The 17,948-nt window shown below is 42.8% G+C and overlaps 1 protein-coding gene across 1 annotated transcript in view; it reads right to left on the bottom strand.

The window, feature by feature from the left end:
* Positions 1-4,402, bottom strand: part of BRINP3 (BMP/retinoic acid inducible neural specific 3) — a 224,657-nt gene extending 220,255 nt beyond the window's left edge. The window contains exon 1 of the mRNA XM_072867509.1: positions 3,805-4,402. The gene's annotated coding sequence lies outside the window, so the exon portion shown is untranslated. The remainder of the gene's footprint in view (positions 1-3,804) is intronic.
* Between the last annotated feature and the right edge of the window lie 13,546 nt (positions 4,403-17,948).

Below are 17,948 nucleotides of genomic sequence, written 5' to 3' on the forward strand. Positions count from 1 at the left end.
CTGTCAGACTTGCTTGTCAGATATATATCTCTGAATTACTCTACATATTTTTTTCAAAATCACGTCTATCTCACATTGGCCTTAATTTGATATGGATCCATGACTGATTTTGATGCTGCAATAGAACATCCTTCACTTATTGCATACATTACATTTTTCTGCCAGTCATGACTTTACTTCACATTCATACACCTGCTTAACCTCTAAAAGGAATCATTACAACTTGAAACTGATGTAGTCTTTAAAAAAAAAATTCCCAAGCAGTAAATCATACCATATTCCACTTTCTTCCCACTCTCTGTGGTACACTATTTAACACTTAATGAAAGGTACACAGAAAATACACTTGAATTCAGAAGTGAACCACAATACAGATTGCTGGTAAAAAAGCCCTTACCTTTTTAAATGCATGGCCATCTCTAAGTCGCACAGAAATCGTAGCCCAAAAAATCAGGTCTCCTGTCTTCCAATATACTGTGACAGTTTACACCTTATTTTCTTTACCCCGCTTTTTACATCATGCTACATGTAGTTCGTGCTTCTGTTGCCTAAGATTGGCTAGTGCATCTATGAGGCGCACACAGGACTCATGCTTGGAGCACCCTGCAACCCTTGATTAACTCTTTACAGTCAAGTCTCTCTCCCTCCCCGCTGCGGGCAGCCTTGGCAAGCCAGCACAGATGCGTGGCTTCTGGGCTGGAGCGGAGCAGGCACCCGCTCCCTTGGAGGATTGATTTCCCCTTCCCCTACAAAGTGGCAGGCGAGGCAGTGGAAGCAGCGAGCTACCCTCTCCTCCTGAGACTGGTGAGAGGCTGGGGGTCCCGGCAGCCCGCGGCCGGGACCGGCGCTGCCGCCCGGCTGCAGGAGCTCGCTCCGTCCGGAGCCCCTCCTGATGCTGCGGGCGGCGGCGCGGCCCTCGCCCCCCGCCTCCTCTCCCCTTCCCCCCCCTTCCTCGCGGTACCTCGCCCCGGGGACACGCACATCATGAAGGAACGGAGTAGCGTTAAGTCCGGGCGGATGACCAGGCAGGCTGGACGTTGACATGCATCTTTAAAGGTGTTTCCTCTGCCACAGCCCCTTCCCTGGGTGTCCGCCTGCCACTGCCAATATTTGAAATTAGGAAATTAACTCCCAGCCAAAAGGGAGTCCCAAAGCCACACAGCTCCAGGGGAGATTAAGGTAGCAGAGGAGGTGGGGGTAATCCTTGACAGCGAAGCCAGACACAGACACAGCAGGGAGGCTGGACACCTAAATGAAGGGAAGAGGGACATTGGGGACCATTCCCGCGGCAATGGGCCGCGGCGCTTGGGAGGTATTTACACATTACAAGTCTTTTGTACAAAAAGCAAAAGAACCATTCAAAGCAGAGCAAAAAACCGTCAGGCTGCTGCCTGGCATTCCTATTTTTTTCTTAGTCATCCAGCCCAATTTGAGTAGAGGGTATCCTCTGGTCTGGGAGTGCTGAACGCTGGAAATGAACCATCAAGGCTAATGGGAATCTTCTCTATTAAGCATACCTCACGCTTGTTTGTTGCAATCGCCCATTAAGCCTACATTAATTGCATTGATTTATTTGATGTTTATATGCAACGGTTTGGGGGGGGTGTGTGTGTGTGTGTGTCCCGCCTTCTACTGAATATAGAAACGCCACCCGGTCCAACCTGTGTCAGCTTTACTGCCCGGGCACTGTTTCACTGCCATCCATCACAGTGACTGTGATCTAAACAACTCCACTGCCCTCATCCTGTGTCCTACCATCTCCCACCCTCGTCGGCACAGAGTGCTCTTAATCCCGGGAAATACTCTGCTGATGGGCACATAAATGTCTTCTGCAGAGCGCTATCATTTAACTAGTACGGCGAGGTGATGCTCACCGGGTGAGCTATTCCCACAGCGAGTTAATCCCTCAGGACATCCTGTTTGGTTATTTTTCCGCAAAGTTTTAAACAACCACAACAAAAAAGATTAAAAATAAGATAGAGCTTTCGAAACGCACTTACCTAGGTAATGCTCTATACCTAGGAAGGGAAGGGGGTATGACTGCACGGAAACTTTCCTGAGCAGCCTGGTGTGGGAGGATCCCAGCAGCAGCAGCAGCAGCGTCGGAGGCAGGTAATTCAGGGGAAATGACTGGAATTTGGTAAATTACCCCAGTCCCGGGAGAAGGGGCCCGGACCAGGAGGAGGCGTGTGCGGCGCAGGGGCGGGCGGGGGCAGAGAAAGCAAGTCGGCAATGACGGTAAAGGGAAAACCTCCAGGAGGAGAGCCTTCGGGAGAAAGACGCTTTGCTGTAAGGATTGAAGTAGACATGGGGGTTTCGAGCTGCTGGGAGGAGAGAGGAGCTGGACGAAGGATGAATTTGGGATCCCACGCTTGAAGGTCTTTTTCACTCCCCCTTTGCCGACATCAGCCAGCAATTTGGAGACGGGGGGGGGAGGAGGGGAAGAGGCGGGGGGGGGGAGCACTCTCGGGAGCACAGTATTGAAGGCGGCATTGATCTTTTCCGTCTTCTGCTTGCCACCAGGCAATAAATTCATATCTCCTGTATTTCTCACTGGCATCTCTACCTGCTTGCAAGCCTTTAGCACCTTCCTTGTGATCTCTGCATGTACTGCTTTGGAGACATGACTGCACACACACACACACACACACACTTACCCTGCGCACCAAATGACATAGTTAAATGGAGCCCAGTCAATACCTCCCCGTGAGAAGTAACATGTTCCCTCCCTACCTTCTGCTATTGAACGTGGGTGGATCTCTACCGCTAATTAGAGACACAGAAATACTGGAAGGATTGGCCACACCAGCACTCGGAAGAGGCTTGTCCTTTTTTTAACAAAAAGTGTTTATTTCCCTTGGTCCTCTTCTCTATTTTTCTTTCAAAGTAAAGAAACCCCTACTTGATTCAAAAGATATTCTACGTTTCAAAACGCGGCAGGTAGATACACATGTGAGCGTACATTCTGTGAAGACTACGCCTAGCTCCTATCCTGTGCTCCTCAGGCCAGCAAAAATATAGGTATCCCTGAAAATAGTAATAAATAAAATCAGGAGGTGCGATGGGATTAAGAAGTGCGGGAAGGGCGTGAAGCGAGAGCAGGCAGCAGGCGGGCGGGAGCCGGCTGCAGCCGCATGCTGCTCCTCCCGCGCCGGCCGCAGCCCGCCCAGCCTCCCCTGCCTGCGCACTTTCGAGCACAAGCTACAGGACAGATTTAATCAGGTCTGGAAATCCTTTCCTATCCCTTGTGGAGAATACTTCCCCACCCTCAATCCAATCCAAGCTTCTTCAGGGGATCAGAAAGAGTAATTAACTTTTTCCACCTTATCTCCCCACGCAGACTTCCAGACACTCCTTGAGACACGCTCACGACTTCCTTAACCACCAGCGATTTTTGTCCATCTTCCTACACGGGGAGGAATACTGAGCCCTTCCAGCATTGATGCGAACAGCTGTATCTGCAAGGGTTAAACTAGAGAATGTAGCAGGTACAGCGCCCGATGAAAACATTAATAAAATGTGATGAATAAGCAGTAGAATGGTAAAGACTCTTGCGAGTGGGACTGCGGTGCGGATTGCAACTCAGTGCCGAGAGCAGTCACTAACGTACGGAATGGATGCGGGCAAACAGGGCTGGTGTTTCGTAATTTCTTCGAGTTCAGAAAGAGGAGCCAGCCAGGCTACTGAAAGGTTCAGAAGCAAGGCGAGGCAACTGAGACGTTGTTTTTCTTTTTCTTTTTCTTTTTTTAAAGTGTCCTTGTTATTGAAAACAAGCAATCTGAACGTGAAATAAAACCTACTTACCGGGAGAAATTGCAGGAAGCGAAGCGGCTATGAGGAAAATGCATCCCGACTCCACGCATATAGTCCATGATCTTCGGCTTCAAGCTAGAGGAGGGCTTTGCATGGTGATGAGACTTTGGAAACCATCAGCAGTTCCGAGTGGCACAACAAACCATTCACACCGTGCGTGCCTCTGTGTGTGTGTGTGTGTGTGTGTGTAGGGGAGAGAGAGGCTCAAGACCCAAAGGAAATGGGGGGGCGAGGGGGGAGGAAGAGGAGAGAGGGAAGGAAATCCGAATAGCAAGAGGAGTTGCGGGGAGGGATAGGATTTGCTGGGGCTAGGGTGTTTTTTTGGTGGTGATGGTAGTCACCCTCAAGGAAAGAATAACAAATTGTGGGATCTTAACAGCGGGCAGGAGGAGAGGGGTTTTATCAAGCCAGGTGGAGCAAAGAGAAGACTGCACCGAGAAGTGGGAGGCTGTAGCGAGCAGAGGCGGTCCGGAGAGGAGCGAGAGAGGCTCTCATCCCGCCAGCTGCGGAGAGGGGCAGGCTGGGGCGCTGGGGAAGGGACACCGACCTAGTCCTGGGGCTGCGCGCTCCGCAGAGGTCCCCGCGCCGGGGTCAGGATTTGCAGGACTTCGCCAATCTCCCTCGAGTACGGAGGAGGGCGGGAGAGGGGGAGGGGGCCGCCTGCGCGGCGGGGCGTGGGGAGCCGCGGGGCAGGGGGCGGACGGCGCCAGTCCGCCGCTTCTCCAAGGGGAACGACACAGCCAGGGTGGGGGGGCACGGCACGGCCGAGGACAGCCCGCGGGACCGGGGTACGCGGCACAGTTGGGGGTGCACAGCACTACCCGGGGGGACGGGGGGGGCCGGTGCGGCGGGAGGCAGCCTGCTGGCCGGCTTCTAGGTGGGGCGGCACCCGCTCCTCCTCCTCCTTCTCCACCCGCAATCCAGCGAGCCACAGCGGCGGTATCGACCGGGTAAGAGGACCGCTGCTCCCAGCCTCTCCCCCTATCCTCAGCCAAGCCTTTGTTTCAGATTTTTTTTTTTTTTTTTGCACAGGCAGGTTCCCCCGGAGCTGGCTTTCCCTGCCGGCGCCTGCCTGTTCTCCCAACTGTGGCCGCCGCGTCCTCCCCGTTCCGGCCGGGGCCCGCTCTCCGTCCCCGGCAGGGAAAGGCGGCGGTGGGGGCCCTTGCGTGGGGAACCGGCTGCTCGGAGTGACGCGGGGAGGCGGACATCGCGGCGATAATCATTTGTGAGGTGGGGGGAGAGGGATGGGCGGGAATGTTCTTGCTAATCATCCGTGCTCCCCTCCCTCCCCTGGGTAAGAGAAGCATCCCCCTTTCATCCCCGCCTTCCCGGCGCTTCTAGGCTCTCTGTATGGAAATCACGAGCTCACTCGCTGGAAAAATCTCCCTTTTCCTCGCATAGTGGTTGCAGAGTGTGTGCTGAATTTCAAGGTGTGTGCTGAATTTCAAGGTGTGTGTGGGAGGGGGAGGCAGCGCCAGCATTTCCGTAAAAGCTTGGTTAGCCCCCACCGTCCCCGGTCCCTCTCCTACATGTGTGCTGTAAGCAGACGCACACGTTTATGGCTAATAAAAACGTATTTCCCTATGTATAGTTAGGCTGAGAGCTTGGTACCAGTAAACTGAAAGCCAGTCCATGTCAGGGAACAGCCTGCTTCTTGTGAAGCTTTGGCATCCCCGCATGCGAGTAAGGTAGCCTGGCTGTGTTCACACCATGCTTCCCAAGATCTGTAAGCACAGTAACCATATAGACTATGTGATGTATAAGTTGGACAATATAGAGTGACCACCAGTATTACACCAGCACTCATCCATTGTGCTACATATGGCCTTCAAAAGAGACTGTCGTTTCTGTTGAGCTTTTTGATAAAGAAGGTTTTTGTTTTCTCTCATTTGTCTCCCTAAGCACTAGTATGAAGTGTTCATGTACATTTGCCAGTCTGGCAGTTTTATGTTTCCAGAATGTTTTGTGAGAGGTTCGGCAACTGCAGAAACCCAAGGTTCCTCTGGCATCACATTGGTTTGTTCCTGTCAGCATGTTTAACAATCTTTATACTAAAGAATTGTGGAGCGATCTGATCTTAGCAATGATTTAGCCTGCTTTGGTTTTTATTGTCTTTTTCTTTAGAGAGGAGGGAAGAAAAGGAGTGAAGAAGTGAAGGAAGGATGTTATGGTTGTTATGGATGTTATGGATGTTATGGAAGAAAAAAATAGTGTCCATTTCAAGTGTAGTAGCTGTTAAATATGTAGGCATATGTAGCTTTCATTATGCAGTTATAAAAATGAAAGGCATGCCATCTTGCCTATTTGCCTCGGAATACACTTTCTCTTACAGCAACAAGTAGCACAGGCTCCTCTCCCCCTCTTCTCTCCCCCTCCCGCCTTTAGCCCATCCTGACAAAATGCCAGTTACAAAGGTCAGCCTGTTTATGTAAAGATCACTGTGTTTCTTAACAAAGACCGCTGCACATCAAGCCTGCAATGACTATCAAATAGACTTTTGGATTCAAGACACTCAATAAGAGTACTGCCCATTTTCTAGAACTGATAAAATCCCAGAGAAAACAAAAGACGAAGAGACATAGTGTGTGAATGAGATAGATCAACAGTGCCAGGTTGCGCATGGGCAGCAATATCTTCATAGCAGTGTTTGTTACTGCAAATGCTAGCAAGTTCCAATGAACCTTTATATATATACATATATATATACACACACACACATGTATGAATATATAAAAAGAGACTTGCTGATATGCTAATGCTTTTCTGCTCTTCTCTTTAGGTTTCTTGCTGGCCCTAATGATGTCCTAGGCGGAACTTGTTCTGCAGCCTTTTCACACCAAACGTAGCTTAAATCAGCCAAGGAGAATTTTGAGTCTGACCAACCCCACCCTCCCAATAAAAGAAGTTGACTTCACCAGGCTTTGTCTCAGACCCTTTGCAATTAGGTTCAGTTTTCATTTCATAGCATACAGAGGTGCAGTGGACATACCCTGATTTTTATCTCACTGTGCTCCCTTTCCCTCCCTGCTAGCTTGTTTAATCTAGAGAGAAGTATAACTTTGTTTCCTCAACTAGTATCACCTCTTCTGGTCCTTTCCCACTTTAAATCTAATAAGCATATTCTGATATTATTCACTTGTGTATACATGTCCAATACCTAAAGGTTAAAAAAAGTTGCCTTGGAGTAACAACACAGATCTTCCACTGTGGTCAATTCCAAGACCTAATTGCTACCACAGTTCCATTTGAGCCTGAAGTCCTGAAGCAGAGTTAAAGTATTGTAGAGGACTATGATGCCTTTAGTTCAATGGTGTTAATAATCTCTGGCTTTATAATATAATATTACAAAATCTCATCAAAGGGCAGAATACTGAAATTGCAAACAATGGAACAAACTGTACTTGAATGGGGCAGAAATTTATACCACCCACTGAAAATGCTAAATCCAAACTTGGCACCCTGTCTTAACCAAGGAGCTGCACAGCATCATGTGAGATGGGAAAGGCACATCAAGTCCTCCCATCCTAAAAACCTTGTGGTCCTGAATTACAGGTCATTAGATTCCTTTGTACTGTAAATCTGCATTAAATAGTGGTGTATGTCTGTGTTGGTAAATGCACATTTTAACAGTGTATCCCATAACATTTTTTTTTTTTTTACATCATATAATTAGTGTTTTGACCCTCTTTCTTCCAGAACCTGCTGCATGCTTATCTTTAGCTACTGAGAAATGTATGTAATTTATTAAGGCAGTTCAGCAGTTGTTACCCTTAGTTTGTAACAGGCAAATCTATTATGCAAACTATACTGTCACCTTCTTAAAGTGCCTTCCTTCTCCTAGCTATAATGAATTCTCTGCATGCTACTCTGCTGTAAATTCTCCATCAAAAAATTCCATCCACTACGTATTTTGTCAAGGGAAACTGTACTTGACTTTTGAAACAGTTGGGAGGAGCAAAATGATGACCTACTAAAATGCCTTGCCCTTAACTGAAATTATGGCTAAGTAATTAAAGTTAGAGCAAAAAGGCTTAAACTTTGGACTGCTTATGTTCTTAGTGTTTTTGCTTGGGTGAGTTTTTGTAGAAGTCTGATTTGAATGTCAAATTTGCATATTCAGCTAGAAAACATAGGGAATGCTTAATTGCCTATGTCCAGTGTTCATATTTCGCTTTGAAAACAATGTGTCACATATTCCTGGTTTTCATTTCTAGTTACTATTTGCATTCATAAATTGAACTGCATATCTAAATAAGTCCTGTATTTGCTCATAGAAACAAATATCCTGTATTCAGAATTTTGCTTTATACACATATCAGAGAAACATGGAATCACAGAACAGCCCAGGTTGGACAGGACCTCAAAAGACCATCTGGTCCAATCTTTCATGGGAAAGGGAGCCTAGATGAGATTGTCTAGCACCTTGTCCAATCACATCTTGAAAATCTCCAGTGATGGGGACTCTACCACGTCCCTGGAGAGGTTGTTCCAGCACATTATTGTTCTTACTGTAAAAAAAGTATTTCCTATGTCGAGACAAAACCTCTCCCCGTGCAACTTGTACCCATGGCCCCTTGTCTTCTCCATGTAGTTCCTTGTGAAGAGAGAGCCTCCATGCTCTTTGTAGCCACCCTATAAGTACTTGGATACTATGACGAGGTGCCCCCAAGCCTTCTCTCCTCCAGGGAGAAAAGACCTAACTCCTTCAATATTTCTTCACAGGGCAGGTTCTCCAGCCCCTTTGATCATCTTCATGGCCCTCCTTTGGACCCTCTCCAGTCTGTCCACTTCTTTCTTGAATTGGGACGAGAACTCCAGGTGTGGCATGACAAGCACTGAGTAGAGTGGGATGATCACATCTCTATCTCTGCTAGTAATGTCCCTGCAGATGCAGCCCAGGATGTGATTTGCCTTTGTTGCTGCAGTGGCACACTGCTGACTCATGTTCAGCTGCTTGTCCAACAACAGCATATTTTGACCTATACATTTTTGTTTTAATGAAGATATGATTCACTTGAATAAAATTATATCCACTGACTTTTTCTTTTCTTGCAGAGGAGATTATTTTTAGGATTTCCCAGCATTTCACTTACAGAGTACGAACTACTACTGTAGAATTTCTTTAATTTCTCCCCAAAAAATTAGATCAAAGCAATACAGCATTAACAATGATTGCATACTCACTTGCCCTGTCCTTTGGCAGCAGAGGACTCCTTTAAAGTTGGGGGTTTTTCAGGCTCTTGCTATCATTAAAACACCAGTCTTCTGAGATAGGATATCTCTTTGAAGAGACTGATGATATTTCTCTACTGCTTTCAGAAGATATTAATTGCAAGACCTGTAAGCTCACATGAACTCACCAGACACAGCTAGACATACATGTCTAGAAGGGATACAATATCACTTGAGATGTGGAGGTATGAACTTCTCTAGGGGTTGGCAATCTACTGCCCCTTATTCTTGGAAGATTTAATCTATTCTCTAGATTAAACAGCTGTTATTATCTGTGCTAGGTAAAGTGCTACAAGGTTGTGTCCTTTTACTGCAAAACACACAGCAGCCTGAACCACTAACTAGGAATGAACAAAGGGATTTAATGGCTCTACTGTGATAGACATTGTTTATGATTGTAAATTCTCCTTAGCACATAAAGCAAATTATAGCTTGATAGGTAAAATCAGATGACTTCTTTTAAGTATTCCCAACCTTGACAGTAGAACTGAAGTGGGCAACAGAAAACAAAGTAATTGTCTCCAAATCCATGGGACAATGACAATAATAATGTGCTACAATACTGTTACTGACCTTTTTTTCCCTATTTTTTTAAGTTAAGCATATTTTGGCCATGTTTCCATGGCTAATGGCCATGTAGGCAAAAATATGGGCTTGACATTTTTAAAGTAATCTCCGATGTGTTCCGGTATTCACTTTTTCTTGCTAGCTGGACTTTAGAAAATCACAAAAGACTGTTACTTTCAGGAAAATGAAAAGATAATTGTAGAGAAAAAGGTAAAGGAAGAGATGCATTTTAAATCACATTGAAGCATTGTGGTGGAGAGTCCTATGTATCAAATGCCTGGTTTTCTTAGGGAAAATTTCTTCTCAGTGGCTGTAGTAGTTCAATACCAGAAGGAAAGTCCTATGAAAGTAGTGCAATATGTACTTACAGTAGTTGATATGATGAAAATGGAACGGAGGCCTCCATCCCACAAGCACTAACTTTACAAGCAGTGTGAGACACACTGGCCTAACACTTCAGCAGATTTGTAGAGGAGTGGAGGTGTATTCTTAGTGTGTTTGTGTTTAAATACAGAAGCCATGCATCTTCTATTGAGCTCCTATCCCCAGCTGATTTTAGTGTTGTCACACAGACAAATAAAATCTAGCTGTTAGTGTTGTGTTACTTCTTTGTGGTCAGAATTGAGTCCCTTCCAGACTAGGCAAGGTATTAACATAAAAAGCTCTATCCCAGAGAGATCAAAGTCTGAAATGCATTTGAACTAATGATGGAGGACAGAAGAAGTGTGGAAATGAATAGAAGACTCCTCAATGCATTTTCTGTGGTGCATGTAAAAGAGCAAGACCCACTTTCAGACAAGACGAGTTTTTGGAAGGGCAGTGAAGTCAAATGAAGTTCTGTTATATCTGATGCCTGGTACAAAAGGCAGACTTACTTTAAGTTATAACAAAAGCAATTCTGTATTCAAGGTATAAGAGATCCTGATTAGAATCTACGTACTTTCCCTTTATGAATGATTGCAGAAGTAAAATATATGTTTGCCAGAGTGTATAAAAGAAATTTGTCATGGACCGAAAAGGGAACAACAGACAGGTACGAGTGAAATCCTCAGTTGATACTTTGCGGTGTTAAGGAATTACACACTAGAAAGACAGTGTTTTACAGGGTGGCTATGCTGGAAAGAAAAGAGCATGTAGAGAAAGCAATTTGCATTTGGAAAACAGATTATTTTACAGATATTGGTTCAAATTGATAGTCATTCCCTGAATAACATCTGGTGCATTATCTCAGTAGATGTGGTTATCTCCCATAAAAATGAGCTGAGCAAAAGATCTGTAGTAAGATTTGAAAATAACCTTTGTTATTATATGTCATTACCTCATAAGAATCAAAATACATGGGCCACTAATGACAATGAACAAGAACAATACAGTTTCTTGAACAGTCTGTTCAATGTATTTCCAGTCTCCAGCATGCACTTAAAATACAGCAATATTACAAGCATTTATCATTTGTCCAGGCCATGGAGCTAATGAGATAGAAAAAGCATGAAGAATTTGGATGGATGAACTCCATTTACCTAATTTCCAACTCAAACATCATGATATGAAAAATAAGTAAGTAATATATGTATAAAGTTTTTTGGGTTTTGTTTTTTTTTAACAGTTCTTGTCTTGCAACAGCTTGGGTTGAGTCATTACAGTGCACAACAGGTAGGTGTTCTTGTCAGCAGCAGCCATCACCCTTGTAACATTTCTATTTCTTCCCGACTTGCAGGGGATTGATACTAGGAAGATGTCAGATTCTCTTCTCAGTCACAAAGGAAAAGAGGCGGTAAAAAAGATGACTCTTACATCATTTATTTGATTACGTTCTCCATTTGTCAAAGCAGTGAAGCACAAAGCCCAAATGTATTTTGTAAAGCACTCTGGAATCTGCTTAGTTTTAAGCATGTGCTTAAAAACTTCAGCAAACAAGGATGGCTTTATGTCTTTGATTACTCTCTAGCATGTGTTTCGCTGAATCACATGGCATCAGTAATTTGTACATTTAAGGTGGTGCAAATGTCTTTACCAGAAAGCCATGTTTTCAGTTGCATTTCTTTAAATGACATTAGAGGGAAAGTAAATAAAATCTTAGGACCTGATTCAAAAAACATGTGCATCCAGTTTTGAGTTAGCTGTCTTGTTTTTGCTCAACCTTAGAAATAACATTCCCTTTTTGCCAGAAATCTCTGATACAACAGAACACTAAGTCGTGTTTCTATTTTAAATTAGGAGATCAGACATCTGTTTCCTTGTTTTTTTCAGATAAAGACATGAAAAGCAACACTGACAAAGCGTATTAACATAGGATAATCTCAATGTCCCCATTAGTTGTGCACTTTACATAGCTAGTTAAAAAAACCCACAACATAACAACAAAATAACCCTAAGGTAACATTCTCATTGAGCGCTGTTTGGATTGTCTAGAGTCAATAGAAGGTCTTCTCAACAAACTACTGGAATTTATTGGATAATTCATTGTCAGTATATAAAGTAATTGGCAATTGCTTTTTTGAGACAATTAAGCACTGTTAGAGTCTGAATAAATTTGTAGCTAAAAGCGGACATGTGTATTAGTCCAAATATGGTTGGTATGGAGTTAACCAATCTATACCTTATAACTGTACCTTACAGTTAATGCTCCAATCATTATCTACTCTTAAGAACTAACCGTAGCATGATTTTATTTTTTTTTCAAATTCAGCAGTCAGCACTATTGTCTTGCTAGTGCAAAGAATTGCATCAATAACAGAAAAAAAATGCAATTACGAGTACATGAAGAAAACATTTGCAGTTTCTCTGATTTCTGAATGGGTAAAACAATTTCCTCTGTATAATTAAAAAATGAGAAAGCAAGGACAAGGATATTTAACTTGTTCTACTCACAAAAATAAAAGGAATTCTTGAACATGAATTTTCCATTCACAATAGCAGAAAAAAAGATCAGAGAAGAGTAACAAAAAAAGCTCTACTACCACACCTTCAAAACAAGTTACTCACTAAAAAAGTGTGTCTCAGCACGGAATATTGTGATTGTGTCGTTGAAATCGGGAATCAAACTCCTTAACACCAATGTAGTATTAAGAAGCAGGCATTCTTTATTACGGCGCCGGATGCACGGGGGATCGTTCCACCTAGCGTGCATACCACAGGTTATATCAACCAAAGCTTATATTGTCCAATTACATACACATGCATCAAATTTCCTGGAATGATCATGCATATTCATTCTATTTTCCAGAACTAATTATCATATTTGCATGGTCATTAATGCATGCGTCTTCGAACTCTGAGGGTCTTCCGTGGGGGTCTCTGGTGGTCCTTGGTGGTCATACAGGTGTGTCCTTTAGTTGACCCCTTCTTCTGGACATGCACAATATCACTTTGCTTATGTAACTTGCTTCCCTTCTTCATGGTGCATGGTCCCTAACAATGATTTGGCACCTTTAACACAAACCAATTATTCTAACTACCCTCAACTCATTGTCAAGATGGGCTGGGGCTGTACTGGGAGCATAGCAACATATCCATAGCCATAGATGTATAAACACAACATTAAAGTATTGTCTATCCCGCTCCTATCTGTTTGTTGCTTAGTTAAAAGAACAAACTAATCATTTTGGTTACATCTGGTTACAGTTGGAAAAGTATACTGATTCAGTATGTAGTTTAGTTTGGTACAAAATAGTCAAATCTGTTGCTTAAGAATATTTAGTTTTCTGTAGGCCTCTGTACTGGGTCTGGCTGTGATGGAGCTAATATTCTTCACAGCAGTTTGTATGGTGCTGTGTTTTAGATTTGTGACTAAAACAATGTTGGTAACACACCAAAGTTTTAGCTATTGCTGAGCAATGCTCACATAGCAGCAAGGCTGGCTGTCCTCACATACCCCCACCCCAAAGTTCAGTAGGCTGAGGGTGGGCTAGATTTTGGGAGGGGACACACTCAGGCCAGCTGACCTGAATTGACCAAAGGGATATTCCATACTATATGACATCATGCTCAGCAATAAAACTGCGGGCTGAGCTTTTCCAAAGTAGACATTGCTCAGAGACTGGCTAGGCATCAGTCTGCTGGTGGGACATAGTGAGTGATTGCCTTGACATCAATTGGGGTTGATGTTCTTTTGTTGTTGTTCAACAACAAAAGTTTTGGTTTTTTGTTGTTGTTGTTTGGGGTTTTTTTTACACTTATTAAACTGGCTTTGCCTGAACCCATGCGTTTTTGTCACTTTTGCCCTTCCTATTCTCTTCCCCGATCCTGCTGCAGGGGACTGCGTGAGTGAATGAGCGACTGGATGGGGGCTTAGCTGCCTACCCAGCTAGTTAACCCACTACAGCTTCCAACACCAGTTTTGGAAATAGAGAAATCATTCTGCCTCAGCAGTTGTAGAGTTTTTGAAACAGAGATTGGTCTTGTCTGCCAAATACTATAGTTCCATCCAGCTTTCCTATTTCACTTATCTCAAATTCTGTTAAAGAAATACTTATCTATGATCCTAACAAATGTAGGAAAGCACAGAAATTAAGAAGAAAAACTTAAGAAGGTGGAAGTACATTCTCATACAAATAGTACTAATATTATTAAGCTGGCTTTTGCTGCAATGTTTCATTCTCTAGGTAGCTGTCAATCACTGTCATGTTTCTCTGCTAGGTGAGTTTTGTTTGTTTGTGTTTGTGCTTTCATTTGGTCATTTATTTCCTTGAGAACTGAATGCGATTTGTACTTTTCCTGCTATTCTACTTGTGGCTGAACACACACAAAAATAAGCTATTCACAGAAAAATGGAGGCTCCGATGGCCTCATTTTGTTCTGTGATTTTGCTGTAAAGTATGTGTGGGATCAGTGAACCCAGTAGGGGTTAGGTAGAGCCCCTGCTGGAGGTGGATAATAATATTTATTGGTATTTGACATCTTAAGTGAAGCTAAAGTCTTATGTAATGCAGGTGGAGATTTATTTGGGAACCTAAAAAGCTTTAGCACCTGTTAGTAAAGAGCCTGTGGGACCCCATGCATGTGCCGTGTGATGTGGATGTGATTGATTGTGCAGCATCCAGCTTGCTTTGGTTGTAGATAGACTGTGGCTTTACCATCCACTTACCCGCACAACTGATAAGTATAACTGAAAGATCTTATCACTGCCTTAATCCTCCATTCACAGTGCCTGCTATTATCTCTTATGCTTACTTGTTATGCTTTGATTCTAGTGAGGTTGGAACTTTTTTGGTTAAAGAATTCTGGCTTATTGTAAGTTTGCACACATGGCCCCTGCAGGGCTCCAATACTGCCTTGTAGTATCGTGACAACATGGCAGACAGAGAGGAGATGCTGCTAATCTGTGGAATGCTATCATGTAGAGATTGATTATACCTGTAAGATCAACTGTTTATGACTTGGAAATTATTTTATGAGTTTTGTATTTAAAAAAATATTAAAACATGTGAAAAGCAAGCTGGTATGGAAATACATGTTTTTCAAAACCTCAGCAAAATAAGATTCTAAAATTGTTTACGATTTGCTTGCAAATTAGAAGTAATCCAAAATATAGAAGGTTTTGATTAGAACAATTTCTATGTCAAAAGTAGCTAACAGATCAGACACTAGATCATTTCAGTTGTCAATGGATATTTGGGTTACTGAATACGTCTTTTTCGGAACCACATGGGGCAGACACTTATTGCTTGATCAGATCTTCTGTACCCTTCCTTGCAGATTGTTGGCTAACTGAAGTAAGTCTGCCAACTAAAAATTTTACTCTAAATCCGAGAAAACTTGCTCTGTTTCATCTTCACTTTCTATAGGTCAGTTTGTGACAAAATTTACAAGGCATTTCACTGACAACTTCCAATCAGCTTCAATTCTAAATATATTTTAAGGACTGTGTTTTAACTGCATATAATATAAACCTGCCATTAAGTTAAAAAAAAAATATGTAGACTCAAATCTTTCAGTTCTTCCAAAGTGCCTCATTCTTATAATAACAAGTCCCTTTCATTTTAGAAGTCTGTGAAGAAATGAACTCAGCAACATGTACTGATGGTCACTAGAACTTAGGGTTTTTTCATATGTTAAATATTTCCATAGAAATGGAAGTTAAATGTCTCTCAAATATTTTTTTAATATCCTGTTCTTTCAGGGCTGCATTTCATTCATCTCATGTGTTTGCATGTAAACGATCTTATTCTGCAAGGTACCATAGGCAACAGTTGATAAAAAGGTGCCTAATAAATAAAGTAATATTTTATACTTGTCACAGGTAATTGTGGTGTACTTACAGTAGCTTAGTTAAACAGTTTCTCTTCCTGGAGGGCCATAAAGTTGGCAAGCAGAAAAGGAGAATTCTTCTGCAAAGTTTGCCAATATATCCACTGTTTATAATAGTACTGGGAGTATTTTCCATTCTCAAATCAGCAATTGGAACAATGAAGTAATTTTAAGTTCTGTTGTTTCTTAATGTGCTCGTTGCACAGTAATTACTATATCATCACCTGCAACATCTTGCAGTGCTGGAAGATTAAAACCATTATCCTAACAAGCTTTCTGTAGGATTTTTCATTCAAGTTAGCTAAAGGACATGCAGAGTGATCCTACTAGCTTCTTCATGAAAAACTACTTCTACACCCAAAGCTATTCTCATTCTACTCAGACATTGTACAGCATTATTTAAAGAATCCTCTCCCAAAACATGTCACTACAATGACTGATGTCTCTGGCCAGTCTTAAGTACAGTCTTATTTTGATCACAGAAAACCTTTCCTGGAAGTAAGTATATAAGCTCTCCTTTTCCTCAACAATGACAACTATTTAAACTTCAGTTTCTAAGTAGCTTGAGAAAAGTTTCTTTAAAACTTCTTTTGATAATGTATGATCATTAAGGTAAGATTTCTAAGTATATTCACAATTACTTAACTCTTAAGCTGGTAGAAATTGTACATGAACCATGTAGAAAGTGCTCCTTGTACTTCCAGCGATAGAAATAATTTGTACTTGTGGTGGATTGACCTTGGCTGGCTGCCAGATGCCCACCCAGCCACTCTCTCACTCCCCTCTCTCAACAGGACAGGCAGACAAAATAAGATGAAAAAGTACATGGGTTGAGATAAGGACAGGGAGATCACTTACCAGTTATTGTCATGGGCCAAACATACTAGGGGAAAATTAATTTAATTTCTTGCCAGTTAAAATAGTGTTGGGAAATCAGAAACAAAGACAGAAAATTAAAATAGTGCCTTCTCCCCTTGTTTTTCCCCAGACTCAACTTCACTCCTTCATTCCCAACTCCTCTACCTCCTCCCCCACCTCTGAGCAGCAAAGGAGGATGGGCAATGAGGGTAGTGATCAGTCCATAACAGTTCTTTCTGCTGCTCCTTCCTCCTCACACTTTTCCCCTGCTCCACCATGGTCTCCTTCATGGGCCTGCAAGGGAATGTCTGCTCTGGCTCCTGGAGCACCTCCTCCACCTCTTTCTTCACTGACCTTGGTGTCTGCAGGGCTGTTTCTCACACTTTTTTTCCTCACTCCTCTGCCTGTCCAGCATTTTTGCCCTTTCTTAAATACATTTTCACAGAGGCACCGCCACCGTTGCTGATGTCTGTGCATCATTGGCAGCTTTGTCTATGCCTTTTCTTTGAAGGAAGAGGGAAAAGGAAAACAGAAGAGTAATTGACTTTCCAGATGAACTTATAGCTAGATGAAGAGAGACCTTTGTTCAGTTCAGATTTTGAGTTTACCTAATGCTTCTCATAACACTTACCTGTATGGTTATCTTTGCTCAGGTGCTTATATGCTGTCTTGAAGAGAAATGGATCAAAAAATACACCTGAGTGCTTTCCTGAGCCATGGCCAAAATCCATACGTAAATGAAAGAGAGTCTGTTCTAGTTTATTTTAAATATATTATTGGGAAAAAAAAATGGCAAGCACATTCCATAAGTTGTCAAGGTAGGGAATGAACTAAATACAAAGTCAAGAGAGAAGTCCTCTTCTTTGTATGCCAGCTTCTTCATCTCTCACTATGGAAGGCACAATAGAATTTTCCCTAGGACTTTATCAGCTCTGTTAATTTGCCTCTTTTCTGAAATCCTTATGAAAGAAAGATCAGCATAAGAATACAAGATAATTTCTGTCCAGTGCCAAAGTACAGTGAAACTACAAGGAAATAACAAAGCAATTATTAGAAGGATAAAGGACCAAATACTCAGAGGGCAGATACAGTAAAAATGTACAAATGTATTGCGGCATGGTATACTGAAAAAGATACAAAGCAGTCTCAATTTCTTTGCCAGTCTGCTTTTGAGAGAGGGAGGTGCACCAGAGAGTACATGACATGAAAATCTAGTCTTTTCCCTTTGT

Source organism: Ciconia boyciana, chromosome 7 (genome assembly GCF_034638445.1).
Source record: "Ciconia boyciana chromosome 7, ASM3463844v1, whole genome shotgun sequence".
Classification (NCBI taxonomy): Eukaryota; Metazoa; Chordata; class Aves; order Ciconiiformes; family Ciconiidae; genus Ciconia; species Ciconia boyciana.